The sequence below is a fragment of the Danio aesculapii genome, chromosome 11, assembly GCF_903798145.1.
Source record: "Danio aesculapii chromosome 11, fDanAes4.1, whole genome shotgun sequence".
Classification (NCBI taxonomy): domain Eukaryota; kingdom Metazoa; phylum Chordata; class Actinopteri; order Cypriniformes; family Danionidae; genus Danio; species Danio aesculapii.
In genome coordinates this window covers 38380930-38397676 of record NC_079445.1, presented here as the reverse complement: position 1 = coordinate 38397676, position 16747 = coordinate 38380930, and the positions used below count along the sequence as shown (strand labels likewise).

At 34.2% G+C, this 16747-nt stretch overlaps 1 protein-coding gene across 2 annotated transcripts in view; it reads right to left on the bottom strand.

Moving 5' to 3' along the window:
- LOC130237640 (transcription factor SOX-13-like) overlaps window positions 1–16345 on the bottom strand; it is a 61482-nt gene extending 45137 nt beyond the window's left edge. Inside the window, exon 1 of one of the 2 annotated variants that reach the window (XM_056468643.1) lies at window positions 16116–16345. The gene's annotated coding sequence lies outside the window, so the exon portion shown is untranslated. Of the gene's footprint in view, window positions 1–14023; window positions 14145–16115 lie in introns of those variants that run through there. The other variant, XM_056468644.1, reaches the window with a different exon arrangement.
- Window positions 16346–16747: the final 402 nt, after the last annotated feature.

Sequence of the window (16747 nt, the reverse complement as noted above, 5' to 3'; positions counted from 1 at the left end):
TTTTGTTATTTTATTTATTTATTTATGTTGTATAATAAACGAGGATGGAAAGATTGTGAATGTATGCAACAGGATTGTTATCTCAGTGTTTGGTGTAATTCTAAAAAGTATTAATGCTTTTCTGTTACTGTTCAAGCAATGTTAATAATGAAAAATAAATTAAATAATAAAAAAATATATAGAAAAGTTTGCGTAGAAACCTTCCTAAAAGTGAATGGCGATGGGTGGTTAGATTAAGTCACTATAAAAGTTTACTTAAAGCTGCGCACACTCACATTTGTTTTCAGAAATCAGGGGTCTGCAACCTTTTTTTTGTAGCACGGTGTTTGTATTAATAATTTTTAATGTATTTTTTGGGGGGGAGGGGTTCGTTTAATTTAATAAACTAAATTGGCCGTGGGCAGCACAATCGCCTCACAGCAAGAAGGTCGCTGGTTCGAGCCTCGGCTGGGTCAGTTGGCATTTCTGTGTGGAGTTTGCATGTTCTCCCCATGTTGGTGTGGGTTTCCTCTGGGTGCTCCGGTTTCCCCCACAAGTCCAAAAGACATGCGCTATAGGTGAATTGGGTCAGCTAAATTGTACGTAGTGTATGTGTGTGAATGGGTGTTTCCCAGTGATGGGTTGCAGCTGGAAGGGTATCCGCTGCGTAAAATATATGCTGTATAAGTTGGTGGTTCATTCGGCTGTGGCGACCCCTGATTAATAAAGGGACTAAGCAGAAAAGAAAATGAATGAATGAATGAATGAATGAATGAATGAAAATTGGCCGTAGAGTCTGTGTGAATGAGTGTTTTCCAATACTGGGTTGCGGCTGGGAAGGCATCGACTGCATAAAACATATACTAGAATAGTTGGTGGTTCATTCGACTGTGGCGACCTCTAAAATAGGAACTAAGCCAAAGGAGAATGAATGAATGAATGTATTTTGGTTGCTATGTGAAACTACATCTATCACAAATGTACGCAACAACAAAACAAGCTAATACAACTCACCATAAAGGAAACGTTTGTTTTCCACTCATGCTGTATAAACTGAATCTTACTAAGGTGGGCGCTGTACCCCCCGCATTGTAAATACATTGCTAAGCAACACAAATGCTTGTACCTGGCTCCTACCCTCATAGAAATGGTTTAACTCCATTCTAGTAGTGGAGCATTGCATCGCTTCTGGTGTCCGGTCTGCGATGTGCACATTAAAGTGGGATCTCTCATAGCCCAGGACAATTTTGCATTCTTACGGCTAGGCATTAAGTCTTTCATGAACTGTTACTTGGTTGGGGACTACTGTAGGCATGGGATGATAACCGTTTTCAAGGTATACTGCGGTTTGGAAAAGTCAAGGTTTTAAAACCGGCCAAATTTTCTGTTATACCGTTCCTACAGATCCTACGCTCCTAGAAAAAAAAAAGTTTAAGTTTTTCCAGTATCTCCAGCAGAAAAGATATCCGAATATGCCATTTTAATTGTAAATAAATGGGTTTCTGAAACCAGCAGAATCCAGAAGTCAACAGCCCCTTTCACACAGTGATACCGGTAAATATCAGGAAAATTACTGCAACGACTTTACCGGTAAATTCAAAAAAGCGCTGTTCACACAGACCATTCACAAATCCATTCCAAAATACCAGTAAATTCTAACATCATTGACCAGAAAAGAGCTCTAAACGGCTGCGCTTGTATTTGACCCCTTGCACATAGAAGGGGTCGGGCTTTTGTTGATGATTTCACTTTTATGTAAAACTTTAGCATTCATGCAGCTGAAGCGCTAACAACAGCTAAATGTTTACACATTTGACAACATTACAAATTCTGTAGATAAATAAGTATTGTGGACAACTTCAATGAAAACTTATGGAGGAACACTTTCGCATGTCGAGACGTACATAATGTGTGGGTGCTGCTGCTCACCGGCTGCTTTACGTGCACACGCGTCAAGCAACTGAAGCAGAGCTTGAAAGTAAACAAACAGCGGTTTTTCATAAGCATTTTATCGCTAATTAATTTTTTACACAGTTGGCATTAGGAAGGAACATAGAAACGTTTTCTGACTAACATCTAGCAGCTAAATGTGTCTGAAAAAATATTCAACGGTTTTTATTTTCATAAACAGCGCGAATGTGAATGGGAGTGTTCTGATTGGCTAAAGTAGACGTCTCACACCAGCACATTCTAATCGTGAACGCGCTCTTTCTGGCAATCCTCCTTCTGCGTTCACACAGAGCAGCATTCCGGCAAATTACTGTTCAAGAGTTCACACTTAGCTCACGATTTATACATAGCTTGTTTGGCGTGCTGTCCCGGGAGAGAGCCCTGAGCTCAAGGGATCCTCGAGCCCAGGGCTCCCTCCTTTCACAGGGCGAGGGGAGATTGAGCTCAGGTCGATCTGAAACTCCCCTGTTGCTGAGGCCAAGGTGAACTTCCTGAGAGTAAGACATTAGAAAAAAGATTTAGGCTTATTTTATCTATAATATAGAGCACATTTGGATGGTGGGAGGAAACCGGGAAACCCGGGGGAAACCCACGCGGACACGGGGAGAACATGCAAACTTCGCACAGAAATACCAGATGGCCCAGTGAAGACCCAACGCCATTGGTATTCTTGCTGTGAGGCAACAGTGTTAGTCACTGGGCCACCGTGCCGCCCATTCTGGATAAAGGTGGAAGAAGGGGAGGAGGGCGGTTTCTTCCAGACGAAGATAGTTGTAGAGAAGAAATGAGGATATATATAGTGACTTGGGATCCTTCGATTGGAGGATCATGATTAGCTAATGTGAACCAGCTGGGTCAATCATGAGCACATGCTCCTCTCGAAATTAGTTTAAAATTAAACTTCACATAATGTTACAACTTCTCTTTCCAGTAATTTTCCGGAAAGGTCTGTATGCGTGAAAGGGGCTAATGATTCATTTGAATTATTAAGACTGACATGTTTACTGTTCCAAAATATTTCAAATGTTTCTCAAAATAAAATATTTTGGCTGTGTCCGAAATCGCCTACTACCTACTGAGTTTATTTGTATGTACAACTCGACCAATAGAAAAGTTCTATACAGTATGAATGAGAGTAGTATGAATAGAGCTCGGACGCAATACAGATGCCATTTTGTCATCATTAGGTGACGTACCCGCTTCACTCCCATTCATCCATGCATCATAGGATAGCGTAGTGTCCATCGGATGTGCACTTCAGAACCTCTCCAGAAGTAGTAAGTCATCCGGGTACTTCTCGCATATTGTTTTTCGAATTCTAGAAAATCAGACATACTACTTGGCTCACATATTCTTTTTAGCATACTATATAGTATGGAAGTATGTGATTTCAGATGCAGCCATTGTGTTCAAAGCAAAAAAAAAAGTTCTTGTTTTTTACCCAGTCGTTTAAAAAGAATACATTTTAAAACATATATTAGATCAATAATTACAACACCGTGAAACCATGATATTTTTTCCAAGGTTTTCATACCATTGGAATCTTATACCGGCCCATGCCTTTTGTTCAACATTACAATACCCCTACATTACAATAATTACATACCCCTTATATAGATTAGGCATACACACAAAATGGGGGTGGACGTGCATACACCGCTTCCCTTGCAAAGGTTGTGATCAATAAAAAAAAAATAAAAATCAAATGGAAGAATATGCACAGCTTTAAATAAACTTAAAAAGTCACTTAATAATGCTCCGAAATAACGCTACATTTATAAATGAGACCCCTGCTGACCCCAAGGCTATGTTTACATGACAATGGTTTTCCTTTGTGTTTTTCAGGAAGTTTCAGGTCTACAAAATGTTTTTAAAGCAGTCCATGCTTTCATATATCTGAGGAAATAGCTAAAAACGCTGTATTTACATATGCCAGGCCAGTATTTGACTCTGTCATCTTCTTAGTAAAAAGTATGATGTGGTGCCAGTGACCCGGAAATCATATGTCTGGATAATTTGCCATGCATAAGATGTGGTTCCGCTTTTGGTCGTAATGTGGAGTAAATCCACACTAAGCTGATGAAAAGTTAGCAAACATTTGAGCAATTGTGGTTAATAGGATAATAATATTTTTTTGGGTGAAATGCTAATGGTCTAATCTAATTCAATAATGTATGCTAAGCTAAGATAAAAGTGTTCTCTAGGAAGACCTGGGGAATGGTTGAGATGATTCAAAGATGGTAAAAGTAAACTGCTTTAACTCTATGGGAGTTTTAAAAGAAGTCTATTTCCAAAAAAAAAAAAGTGGGGTGATCCTTTAACATGTTCCTCAAACACAACTATAAAACATGAGGGCGAGTCCATTACACCGGAAGCTGAACTTCTGCATCAACTGTACTTCAAACTAAGCCAAGAGCACCTGGTGGAGTTTTGGGATGGGGCAGAAAGCAGCGCTCCATCGCTCAACATGAGGACCCAGACAGGAAGACAAGACGAAACCTTCACCTTTCAGGACATCCTGAGAGCCTCCCTGCGCACCAGCGTCCACCGCACCGGCGCAGGACGAACGCGTGCTAAAAACAGGATACACACTCGCCGCACGCCTGAGAAACAACAGCCAGCACAGAAACACACTGGACAGAGGAAGACCAGAAGGATATGATGGAGCGGGAGAAGGATTTCATAGATAAAAATCCACATTCATGACGATAGATCACTTCAAGCTCATAGTTTATGTCTACTTTTGAGAAGTTTTCTCTGTGAGCCTCTAAAAACCCTCTAAATATATGATTTTCCTGTTCTGTTCTATTCTTTCAGTCTTCATTTGGGTCAATTTTAATCAAATATATGCATACACAAAAAAAATAATAATAATAAATGTAGGATTTCGTAAGGTCACAAAACTTTGTAAATGCTTTATGAGATAAATAAATTTCATAAATTAAAATTTTAAAATTGTATTAAAAGTTTTGAATTGAAATAAATAAAATAAAATTTATATAAATATATAAATATTAAAATAAATAAATCCATAAATAAAAATAATATTTAAAAATATAAGATAAATGTAATTAATTAAAATATAATAAAATAAATATATTAAATTACTAAATTAAATAAAAATATTATTATTAAAACAAAAATAAATAAAAAAAATGTATGAAAATATCATTAAATTAATTAAATATATTATTAAAAATATTAATACTAAGAAAATTAATTTAATTAATATATATAAAATAGTCTAAAAATTAGATTCATAAAGATATCACAAACTACACCAACATAAAAAGATTCCTCTATAAGCCTCTTTATTAGATACACGGCTGAAGGTTGAACATTTTATCTTCAGCTTCTCACCATCACCATCTTTTATGAATTAGTTTGGGAGCATGACAGATGCAAAAGAGCAAAGTTTTATTGAAGCACTGCTAAATAAAGTCTTCAAACATTCACCCTATGAGTTCAGAATAACAGAGGTTCATTTTTCCCATTTAAATGAGCTTTAAAAGCAGGAGAAATTAGGAGAAAAATATAGGAAAAAAAAAAAATCTCCTGTGACTGGCCCAAACAAAGTAAGCAAAGGATGCAACAGGTGACGAAGTGACTGGAAAAAAAGTGTCTCTGCTAACAAATGTTGAGCTATTTAAAAGCCACATCAGTCTTCTGTATCACACATCTTGATAACATTTCAGAGATGCTCCTCAAACGTCTTGCACAAGTAGAGGCGAGAAACACACACACACACTCCCACCTACAAACACACACACACACACACACACACACACACACACACCACCCCCATTACCACAGAGCAGGCAATTTTTTTTTTTTTTTCAACATCAAACGCAAACATTAATATGTTATTTAAGTCAGCAGTAAAATTAACTTTTCGCATCTACTGTTCTCCTGTGGCATTCAATATTGTCACGAGGATCCCCAAACACTTCCAAAAAACAAACACAAACTTTTAAGAAAGTCGAAATCTCTCCTGTAAAAGTGTGTGGTTCAACTCTAGAGAGCAGATATTTGTCAGCTCTTGCGTATGGTGACATAAGTGATGCTTTCACTACATTAAATGGCTTTCTCTCGTGGTAAATGATACGTGTCAGTGATTCTGCGTTAGTGATGAGTCAGTCAGGGATTTGAGAAGGAACTTAACATGTTATTTTTTCTTTCAATGAAAAGCTCAGGTGTCAGACATGCATGGTTAGCAAAGTATGTTTAAGAATTTGACACGAAACTAATAAGCAACGGCAGCATTTCAGTCGCTTTCACACTGTAGCTAATGCTTTTCACACTTTTAGCTTTCGCTTAAAGAAGCTGAATAATCTTTAGAGGATGTTTCCATTGTAAAGAACTTTTTGTGGAACAAAATATTCAAGCTACAACCAATATCGAGCTATTTTTAAGAGTATTTTCGCCCATTTTCTCTTTCTGTTATCAGATTTTTCAGTCAAAATCATTAAGGTCTATTTTATTAAACTTTGAAAAATAAATAATAGCACATTCAAAAAAAGTATAATAAAATTAAAAAAAAAAAAAAAAAAAAATCACAGGAGGCTTTAATATTTTATCATGTAGGATGGTTAAAGTGTGCTTCAATGCAAAAGGGTTGAAAATGAGATGTCATGATTAGTGATGTGTAAGTCAATTAGGGCTCTATTATGTCTGCAACGTTCAGAATCCAGTCATTAAAATGAACGTAAACACATGATCTTCATCTCCAGAGTTACTCTGAGAGCCATTTTACCAGAATTTTAAGAACAATGATCATCATGGGCGCCTGCTAGCTTCAACCCAGAGAAACTTCACATCCTGCGCCACGTTGTTTAATTAACAAAAACATATGTGCACTTATGGGTGCCCTGTGTTAAGACACATTGGTATTTCGAGGAGCTTTTAAAGACACCCTTTTATTTATTTATTTATTTATATGCAAAACCCTCTAAATCCATCAGACCTTTTTTTGTAAATGAGCATTTTCTATAAGGCTCCTCTGATTAGGTTCAGAAGTTTCGTTTTATATGTAATGAGAAGTCTAAATCAGAAGCAGATTAAATCACTCTCCTCATAACAACCGGAGTATCAGCGCGCTGCTACATTTAAAACATATGATTCGATTCGTGCCTTCTGATTGGTTCTCAGGATACAGCGGCTTTTGCTGTCAAAGGCAAGTGCCGTTTAGCGGCATTTGGCAACAAACTGTTATTTCTGATTGCTGGTATTTGGATGATTATATATATTTAGATCAGCTATTAGAGAACTTTAGATCAGCTATTAGTTAGTCAATGGTACATTTTTTGTTTTCGTTATTTAAAGAGTGTGTTAGTGATAGGCGGGTCTAAAACATGAGTTACATGTTGCTTATTACAAACACAGGGATGCGCAGAAGCACATGAACCATTCAGGTTTTATGCTTACAAAGTCCGTCAGGTACAGTAAATGTGCCATGCCTGCAATTCACTTTTAAAGGGAAAAGGAGATGAGACTCTGATTGGTTTAATGCATGTTATGTCCAAAACTCATTTAGAGAATAAGGACAACCTTTTTAATCATGCACGCCACCTGTTTTTCCCCATACTTAAAATAGCAAAAGTGGGTTCGGACACTTAGGTCCTAAGTGCACCTGTGCTGTGCGCTTTAGACCATGCGCTTAGATCAGTATGATAGACCTGTATATAATTTATACACAAAAACTCAAGCGCTGCCATGACAATCTTTCAAAATAAAAGTTCTGTGTAACTTGCAGAATTTATGACAGAAATGTTTTTTTTTTTTGACAGTTTATGACAGTAAAATGTACTGTAAAAAACAATAATGACAATAATAATAATAATAATAACTTCATTTGCAAGGAATAATACACTTTTTTAAAGGGGGGGTAAATGAAATAATTCTATTGTTAAAACATTGTTCAAAACATTTTTCATGTTCATTCACCAGTGAGAAGTTGCTGATTTCATCTAATATGCTTTGATTTTTTTTGATATTTGATATGATTTTTTTTTTTTTTTTATAAAGTTCTGGATAATTAATAAAATAATTCTTCAGGTAAAAATTAAATGAGAATGTTAAAAATGGTATACAGGTTCAGAATGCATTATGAGGATTATAAATTCTTATGAATTATTTAACCTTTTCAAAAAAATTATTAAAATAAAGGTTATTTAACTTTAATAAAATTGTATTACTGTACATCAGAATGTACTTCTTAAAGTAATAACAACAATAAAATCTTTATGAAATAATAAGACCTGTTCTTGAGTGTTTTAATTTACCTGCATTTCGTTGCCTTGTACTTGTACATGTGTGATGACAATAAATTGAATCTAATCTAATCTAATTTAACATGAATAAGACCATTTAAAAAACATTCACAGAGTTTCAAAAAAACCTCTAGATATAAAAATTTGAGTTAACTGTTGTTAAATTGAACTCGTTTCATGATTTCTAATACACAGGCTTTTAATGAATAAATTTATCTGTAGAAAAATGGAAATTGAGGAAAAAATAAAAACATTTCATTCCATTCGAAATCGTTGATATGATTATTTTGACCCAACATATGATCAAACTTCGACAACTAAAAGTTTTCAACCTGCAAACCTCAAAATACCCGTCATTCAATTTCCCCCAATGCAATCTGCAGGATGTTTGCTTGAGTGTGAATTAATATGTAACAGTTCTTGATTAATTTGTAAAGAAACAAATCATGAGGCTTCAGAAGTCTATTAAAATATCAACCCGCAGGAACACTAGCCTGTGTTCTCAAAGTTCACAGCGAAGAGCAGCGTAGTTCATGCAAATATCTGCACCGCTGTTTCCCGGTCACATTCACTCCTTCTCAAAGCGGCCTTACTGTACTAGAATGACAGTTTATCCCACTGCTAGCCAACATAGTAGCGCATTTGTGTTTTTACATATGACAAACAAACAAATGAAGCCCACACAAATCTGTTGACAATATTTGCACTGACGTTATTATTCAGATTAATGTAAATGATTAAACTGTATGGTTTAATGCATTTAATGTGGCTTTTATAGCAGACGGACATACAGCATCAAATAAATTACAATTGAATTCAATGTAGTAAAGTGTGTAGGAAATAACCTCTTATACACTTTTCTTTCACTAAGAAAAGTTAAACACTATATAAATGCAAAAATAAATAAATATAAATAGATAAATAAAATAATAAATACAAAAATAAATAAATATAAATGCAAAAATAAAATAATAAATGCAAAAATAAACATAAATAAATATAAATGTAAAAATAAAATAATAAATGCAAAAATAAACATAAATAAATTTAAATGCAAAAATAAAATAATAAATGCAAAAATAAATAAATATAAATGCAAAAATAAATAAAAGTTAAATAAATAAAAATAAATAAATGAATAAATATAAATGCAAAAATAAAATAATAAATGCAAAAAAAATTATATAAATAAATATAACTGCAAAAATTAAATAAATGCAAAAATAAATAAATATAAATGCAAAAATAAATAAAAATTACATAAATAAAAATAAATAAATGAACACAATAAAGAAATAAAAATACTAAAAAGGGAATCCAAAAAATAAATAAAAATTAATTAAATACAATAAAAATAATAATAAAAATACAAAAATAAGTAAATGTAAATATTACAAAATCAGATTTTAATTCAGATTTTAAATTCAAATTAGAAATAAATAAATAAATAATAAATAATATATATATATATATATATATATATATATATATATATATATATATATATATATATATATATATATATATATATATATTCAGATCCTCAAAACTACAGTCTAAAGTCATGGGAACCTTTCTAATACCTGAATAGCACATCAAATGTTTGCTTTTCCATGTCTCTTGTTTCATTCAACATAATTCTTGCCCCAATTTAAACAATTACACATTCAGGGCAATAAATCCACCCTGCAAATTGCCCCTGAAAGCTTTATGTGAAACCCTTTGTTCAACTTCACACCCAAACCAGCATATTCACTCCAAATCAAAGTCAAGTTCAAGCTTGCAAAACTTCACCTTTTGCCCATAACGCTTTAATAAACCTGAGAACACGCAGAACAAACACAATTGCGACAAAATAAAATGCACACCCGCAACAAGGATCAAAACGTTAGGTTATTAAATCTCACATTTATTAATATAATAGATATAATATAATATAATATAATATAATATAATATAATATAATATAATATAATATAATATAATATAATATAATATAATATAAACATAACATAATATAATAAATATAACATAATATAATATACTTTATTACAAATTTAAAAATGCCAAAATTAAATAATGCATGGGGAAAAATATTGTTTCTAATATGCAATAAACCTTAAAAGTAATTAAACTTAGAAATGCATGAAAAATTACTGCAAAAAACATTAAAGAAATCAAGCAAAGCAATGCTCACCTAAAGGGTCCGAGTTCAGCGTGATGACAGAAGTCAAAGAGTAATGCTCGATCTGATGGGTGGCTGTCAGGGTGTCTGCTCAAACTTTCTCTGTTCTACATGCTTTAATGAAGGTCTTTCTAATTTCCGCTGTGGGTCTGAAAGCTCAGCTCATGGTAAAGACAGAGGGGAGGTGGAACATACAATAAGAAAAAAAAAACTGGAGGTTTTGGGAACTCGTAGGCGATCAGTGAAAATCTAAATGGCACTTTCCAGTTGACACCGCTCACGTGCGGAAAGCCATTTTACCATTTCGGACTAGAAAACTTGCCACTTGGGATTATTAATAGATAACTTCTTTATACTTTCAAATGCTGAAGATTTACGACGGATCTACAAACCACGTGCAAATGTTGTAAGCACAATGCAACTTCAACTTTTTAACAACATTTTGCAGATGAAAACTACTTTAGATGAGCAGATCGTTATCGATACGACTTTTGGCAACACTTTAGTAGACAGAAAAAGTCTCACTGTAACTAGTGACTTATTAAATGCCTATTATTAACAACTTTATTTAACAATGTAAAAATTTCTGGGTTCCACACAATTCCTTCATGTTGTTCCAACACAAATCGATGATGTTAACTTCATTTGAACAAATTAAAGTGGATTCAACTTAAAATAATTAGGTTGTCCCAAAAACAACGTAATAATTGAGTTGTTTCAACTCACTTCATTAAAAATAAGTAGTTTAAACAAGCAGCAAAATAATTTGAGTGTAGTCTAAAGTACATAATCTTATCCCCTCTCCTAAACAATACATAAATACAAATACTTCCTCAATAATTGCTTATGCTTATTAGGCTAAAAGTCAGTCCATATTTCATCAATAGCAAGAATTGTACCTTAAAATACACTGCAACCCAACTTTTTTTTGACTTGCAATTATCTAACATGATGTAGGCTCTGAAACACTGAGCTCTTTGACTGCGAGGCTCACTCAAAGCGTGAAGATGATTTGATGGACAGCCGCAATGATCGAACGCATTTATCAGCGCGAGCTTCTCTGGCCTGCTCTGTTTGATTTCATTGATGCTGTGGCGAGCCCTGAAAAACTCACTTAACAAGCCATTGTTGTCTCTCTCTCATCAAACCCCGGCTCAATAGGACACATGAAACAATGCAGACCCGAGCAGAAGAGGTCAAAGTTTGAACAACACAAAGAATAGACTTTTGTTCATTCGCCTGTCCTAGCTAAACTCTCTCCCCGATGGGAAATCATGTCACGAGGTTGTCCGCTCGTCAGCGTTTGCAAAGGTTTCAGTCAGGAGCTGTTCTCAGCACAGTTGGAACTTTTCTCTATTTTACACTACACAGTTCAGTTCAAAGAAAGTGCTTAGCTACGTCACAAAGTGAATAAACCTGCGGTGACTTGGAACTCTTAAGCTGACTTAATTTTATAATGTTGCACAGTTCATTTACTCAAAATAAGTGAGTAAACCCATTTCCCTAAAATTATTCACTTCTTAAAGTCAACATATTGCTGTAAAATCTGTAGGTTTACTCACTTTAAGTAAAGTCAACTAATCGCTTTAAAATCAATAGGTTTAATTTTAAGTAAAGTCAACTAATCGATTCAAAATATGTGGCTTTACTCCTTTAACTAGTCAACTAACCAATTTAAAACCAATTGGTTGACTTTAAATGTTAAGTCAACTAATCACTTAAGTGAGTAAACCAACAGATTTTAAAGTCAGCAATTGGATTTAAAAACAATTGGTTTACTTGCTATTTAAAGTCAACTAATCGCTTCAAAATATGTTGTTTTACTCACTTAAGTAGTCAACGAATTGATTTAAAAGCAATTGGTTTACTCTTTAATGTAAAGTCAACTAATCGCTTTAAAATCAATTGGTTTACTCACTTTTTAAAACTAAAGCCAACTAATTGCTTTAAAGTATGTGGGTTTACCCACTTTAACTAGTCAACTTATCGATTTAAAAGCAATGGGTTAACTCACTTTTTTAATGTAAAGTGAACTAATTGCTTTAAAATAAATTGGCTCAATCACTTTTTAAAGTAGTCAACTAATCGCTTTTAAATCAGTGAGTTGACTCACTTTTTAATGTAAAGTCAACTAATTACTTTGAAATCTGTGGGTTTACTCACCTAAGTCAACTAATCGTTTTAAAATCAATTGGTTTATTCAATTTTTTAAGTAAAGTCAACTAACTGCTCACTGGGTGTACTCACTTTTCTAAGTCAACTAATCGCTTTAAAATCAGTTAGTTTACTCACATTTTAAAGCAAAGTGAAGTAATGGCTCTAAAAATACGTGGGTTTACACACTTTCTTAAGTAAAGTCAACCAATCAATTTAAACTCAATGGGTTTACTAACTTTTTAAAAGTCAACTATTGCTCTAAAAGCTATGGATTTACTCACTTATGTAAAATCAACTAATCGCTTTTCAAAAGTGAGTAAACCCGTTGAATTTAAAGTCAACATCTCGCTTTAAAAGCAATGGATTTACTCACTTTAGTAAAGTCAACTATTTGCTTTAAAAGCAATGGGTTTACTCACTTTAAGTAAAGTCAACTAATCACTTTTAAATAAATGGGTTTACTCACTTTTTACATTCCAAAAAATTATGATGTAAAAATGAAGCGTTTAGGGAAGTCAAATTTTTATGACATCATTTTTTGGAACCTTTATTTTTTTGAAGTGTCATACAGGTTAAACTATGACGGATAACAAATAAATATTATAAATGTGTCTCTTTATTTAGAGCCTAATTGCAATGGTCTGGTATACATTTGCATACAATTAAAGGCACAGTTCACTCGGAAATGAAACACAAAAGAAAACATTTTGAAGAATTTTGGAATCATGTAACCATTGACATTTATAACTAATACTATGGAAGTCAATGGAAGCCAACATTCTTTAAAATATCTTATTTTGAGTTCAACAGGGGAAAAAAAACTTAAACTGGTTTGGAACAAGTCAAGGATGAGTAAATGAAAATTCTTTTGATAGTTGAACTAGGAATCAACTATCAATCTATATCTTTATTTGCCTCCCCAAGGACACTTTTGTCTTAGGTAACGGTTAATGATTAGGTGAGTAATTTAAAATATCTAACAGTGTTAGTTTGGATAATTATTCCCCCAAATGTGTTGAATGGAAAATCCCAACATGTTTTGTCAATTTAACAGTGTAAAACATGCATTTCTCCTCACTTTAACATGTTGTCAAAACTGAAAACAAAGACTTCAACTTCCCAATCTACCTGAATCCTATGTTTATTAAAGTATTGATCACTGGAAAATCCCTATCAGTCCACTATTATACTCAAGACTCAAACAAGCAACACATTTCCAGTATGTCTCCAATCCAAATTTCAGCCTTGACAGCCACATACAATCAACTTGCGAACTGAACTGGGCTCCCAAACCGGAAGTATAGACCCGCTGACAGCTAGAGAGAACCACTGCTAGCTTTCTGACCTCTCAAATCCAGCAAAAACACACAAAGAGACGCAGAAGAATGGAGGTGAAACAGAGAGCGACGCAAAGAAGGAGAATCAGGCATAGCGTAAACATAAGATGGGGAAAAAAGCAAAAGGTCACAGACTCCCTACTGACATGCAGCTTTGTGCGCAGCCAGTCACCGTGAAGCCAAACACTTCGCCAACTTCCCCTTTAATGATCCGTCAACAAGCTCCGTCACAATGGAGGAGCTCAACTCAGGTGCTGGAGGTTCATCATAGCGGGATACTTTCTATCTGCACCGGCACGACAGCCGCATGTGCACACAGTAAAATGTCTACTTGGAGCTCATTATCAAAGTTTAACACCTATTCAACGATTGCGCCACAGTCGGTCTGCCCCGAGGAGCTCTGCTTTCTGGTTATTCCGGAAGGCTGATATTCTTCAACAGAGAGATCAACTATTCACTTCTCACTGGAAATCTGTCAGACCTGTCAGCTGCATGAATAGCAATTGTTAGCAGGTGTCCAAATAATAAAAAAAAGATTGAAAAAGAAATGTTCAGAAGCAATAAAAACAAAGTCGAGCCACTGAAATCAGACAGTCCCAAGACATAGTCATTTTAAAGTACTAATATACAGTGATACAGGGTTATAGTTGTTATTTGTGCAGCTCATGTAGAGTAAATATGCATGCCAATAAAACTAGAATCAATATTAAAATGTACATTTAATTATGAAATTTTATTAAAAATTAAAATATAATAGTTATTATTAGTAAATAATAACAAAATTAAGTGCAAATAATATGAAAATGTGCGTTTAATCATGACATTTTATTAATAATTAAAATATGATTGTTATAATTAGTAAATAATTACAAAATTAAGAGCAAAAAATATGAAAAGGTGCGTTTAATCATGACATTTTATTAATAATTAAAAAATAATTGTTATAATTAGTAAATAATTACAAAATTAAGTGCAAATAATATTAAAATGTGCATTTAATTATGGCATTTTATCAATAATTAAAATTTAATTGTTATAATTAGTAAATAGTTACAAAATTACCAAATTAAAAGTGCAAATATCTTATTAAATTAACAACTATTTATTATTTAGTACATCTTAATTTCAAATTTAAGTGTCAAATATATGCTAGTGCATCTTATTTGTTGTCATTAAACAACAACAACATACATAAAATCTTGTTTTCTTCTTTATATATCATTGAAATGACTATTTTGGTCAGCGTATTCTAAACAATAGTCTTTAATTTCTTTCAAATGTACCTAAAATCAAGTCTCTGTTAAATTGTACATGCATTTTAAGCATGGTAAAGGCCTTACTCATCACATTATTTAGTTCTCCATTAAAGTTGAGTGATTTAAAAAGGGGAAAATGCATTTAATTGTTTGTTTGTTTGCTTGTTTTAAGTTGGAGTACAAGATCACCTCATTATGACAATCATTAAACTTAGTCAAACTACTATTCAAATGAAGGCTACTCGTAAAAGTTGGTCAAATTGAGCATGAGTGTGATATGAGAGAAAACTCAAACTACCGCCTGATGTAGCCTACTATGAAATTGAAGTAAAGTTGGTTTTATATTCACACATTCAGACTTTTCCCTTAATAAAAGTCATGTTTCACGAATTCTAAATAGGGAAATCATATTAGCAGCCAATGACTATCAACATACAACAGTTTTTGGGGGCAATTAAGTAGTGCTAATGTTGTTTTGGAGTCATGTTTACATGCAATTTCAGACCGAATATACAAAGTGGTAAACGCTATATGGACTTGTGATAAGTTGTCACTGGACGAATGTGCGAATACAAAACCAACTTACCTCAATTATAATGAATGGCTGCAATGTCTTTAAGAGGACATTAAACACATTTACAACTCACTTTAAAAAACAATTCAATGAGTAGCGCTGAAAGCAGGTCGTCATTTCCTAACAAACAGCTAGCGCATACATGCGGTCCTGACACACAAACACAGTTTCAGATGAAGAAGAGCTCGTCAGATGGAGAAATGCGAGTCAAAATGAGATTTGTTTACTCCGCAGGTTCATTGAGCGGCTGTTTTGACTCTACGCATGGACGAAACCCACTCAGGTACATGACAGAGCATCAAAATCCTCATCCCGTTCATACGCTTCTGTTAGTATTCGTTAAACACACACAAACGCGTCAAACACTCATGCGTAAAGTTTCAAACGAAGCGCCGTTTCCCCACTTACCAACTCCAAAAGACCCGTGCGCTCCCCAAACTTTATTCCTCCAGTCTTCCCGTGCTTCTGTGGGCCTGCAGAGCCGATAACGCCGCATGCAAAATGTGGTTTTCCCTCAGCGAATAATAATATACGCTTCTCTGCCTGTGAAAAGCTGACAGCAGGAGCAGACAGAGACCCGGAGCGCACAGCTGATGAACGCGATCCAGCCTCCCTTCAGTCCACAATGACTTTCTGGTGTTCAGTTTCCAACATTCTCGCTCCTGCCGCCTGTCATTCACCTCCCTCTTAAAGGGAAAGCTCTTTCTCTCCGGGTTTCCCTGGGCAGAGGGAAAAACGCTGGAAATCCTTCAAGAGATGCTGTGTTTATGGGGACCTGCTGTTTCAAGATCCAGTTCTATCATTTAGATGTAAATAACAGTTAATCAAGCTTTGTTTTAGAGCGTTTCTTCATATTAGTCAGATTTTAAAGGGGTAGTTCATACAAAATTGAACATTTGTTTACTGTTTACTCGCCCTCAAGTGATTATGAGATTCTTTTTTTATGTTTAACACGGGGACCTGCTGTTTCAAGATCTAGTTTGATCATTTAGGTACAATTAACAGTTAATGAAGCTTTGTTTTACAGCATTTCTTCTTTA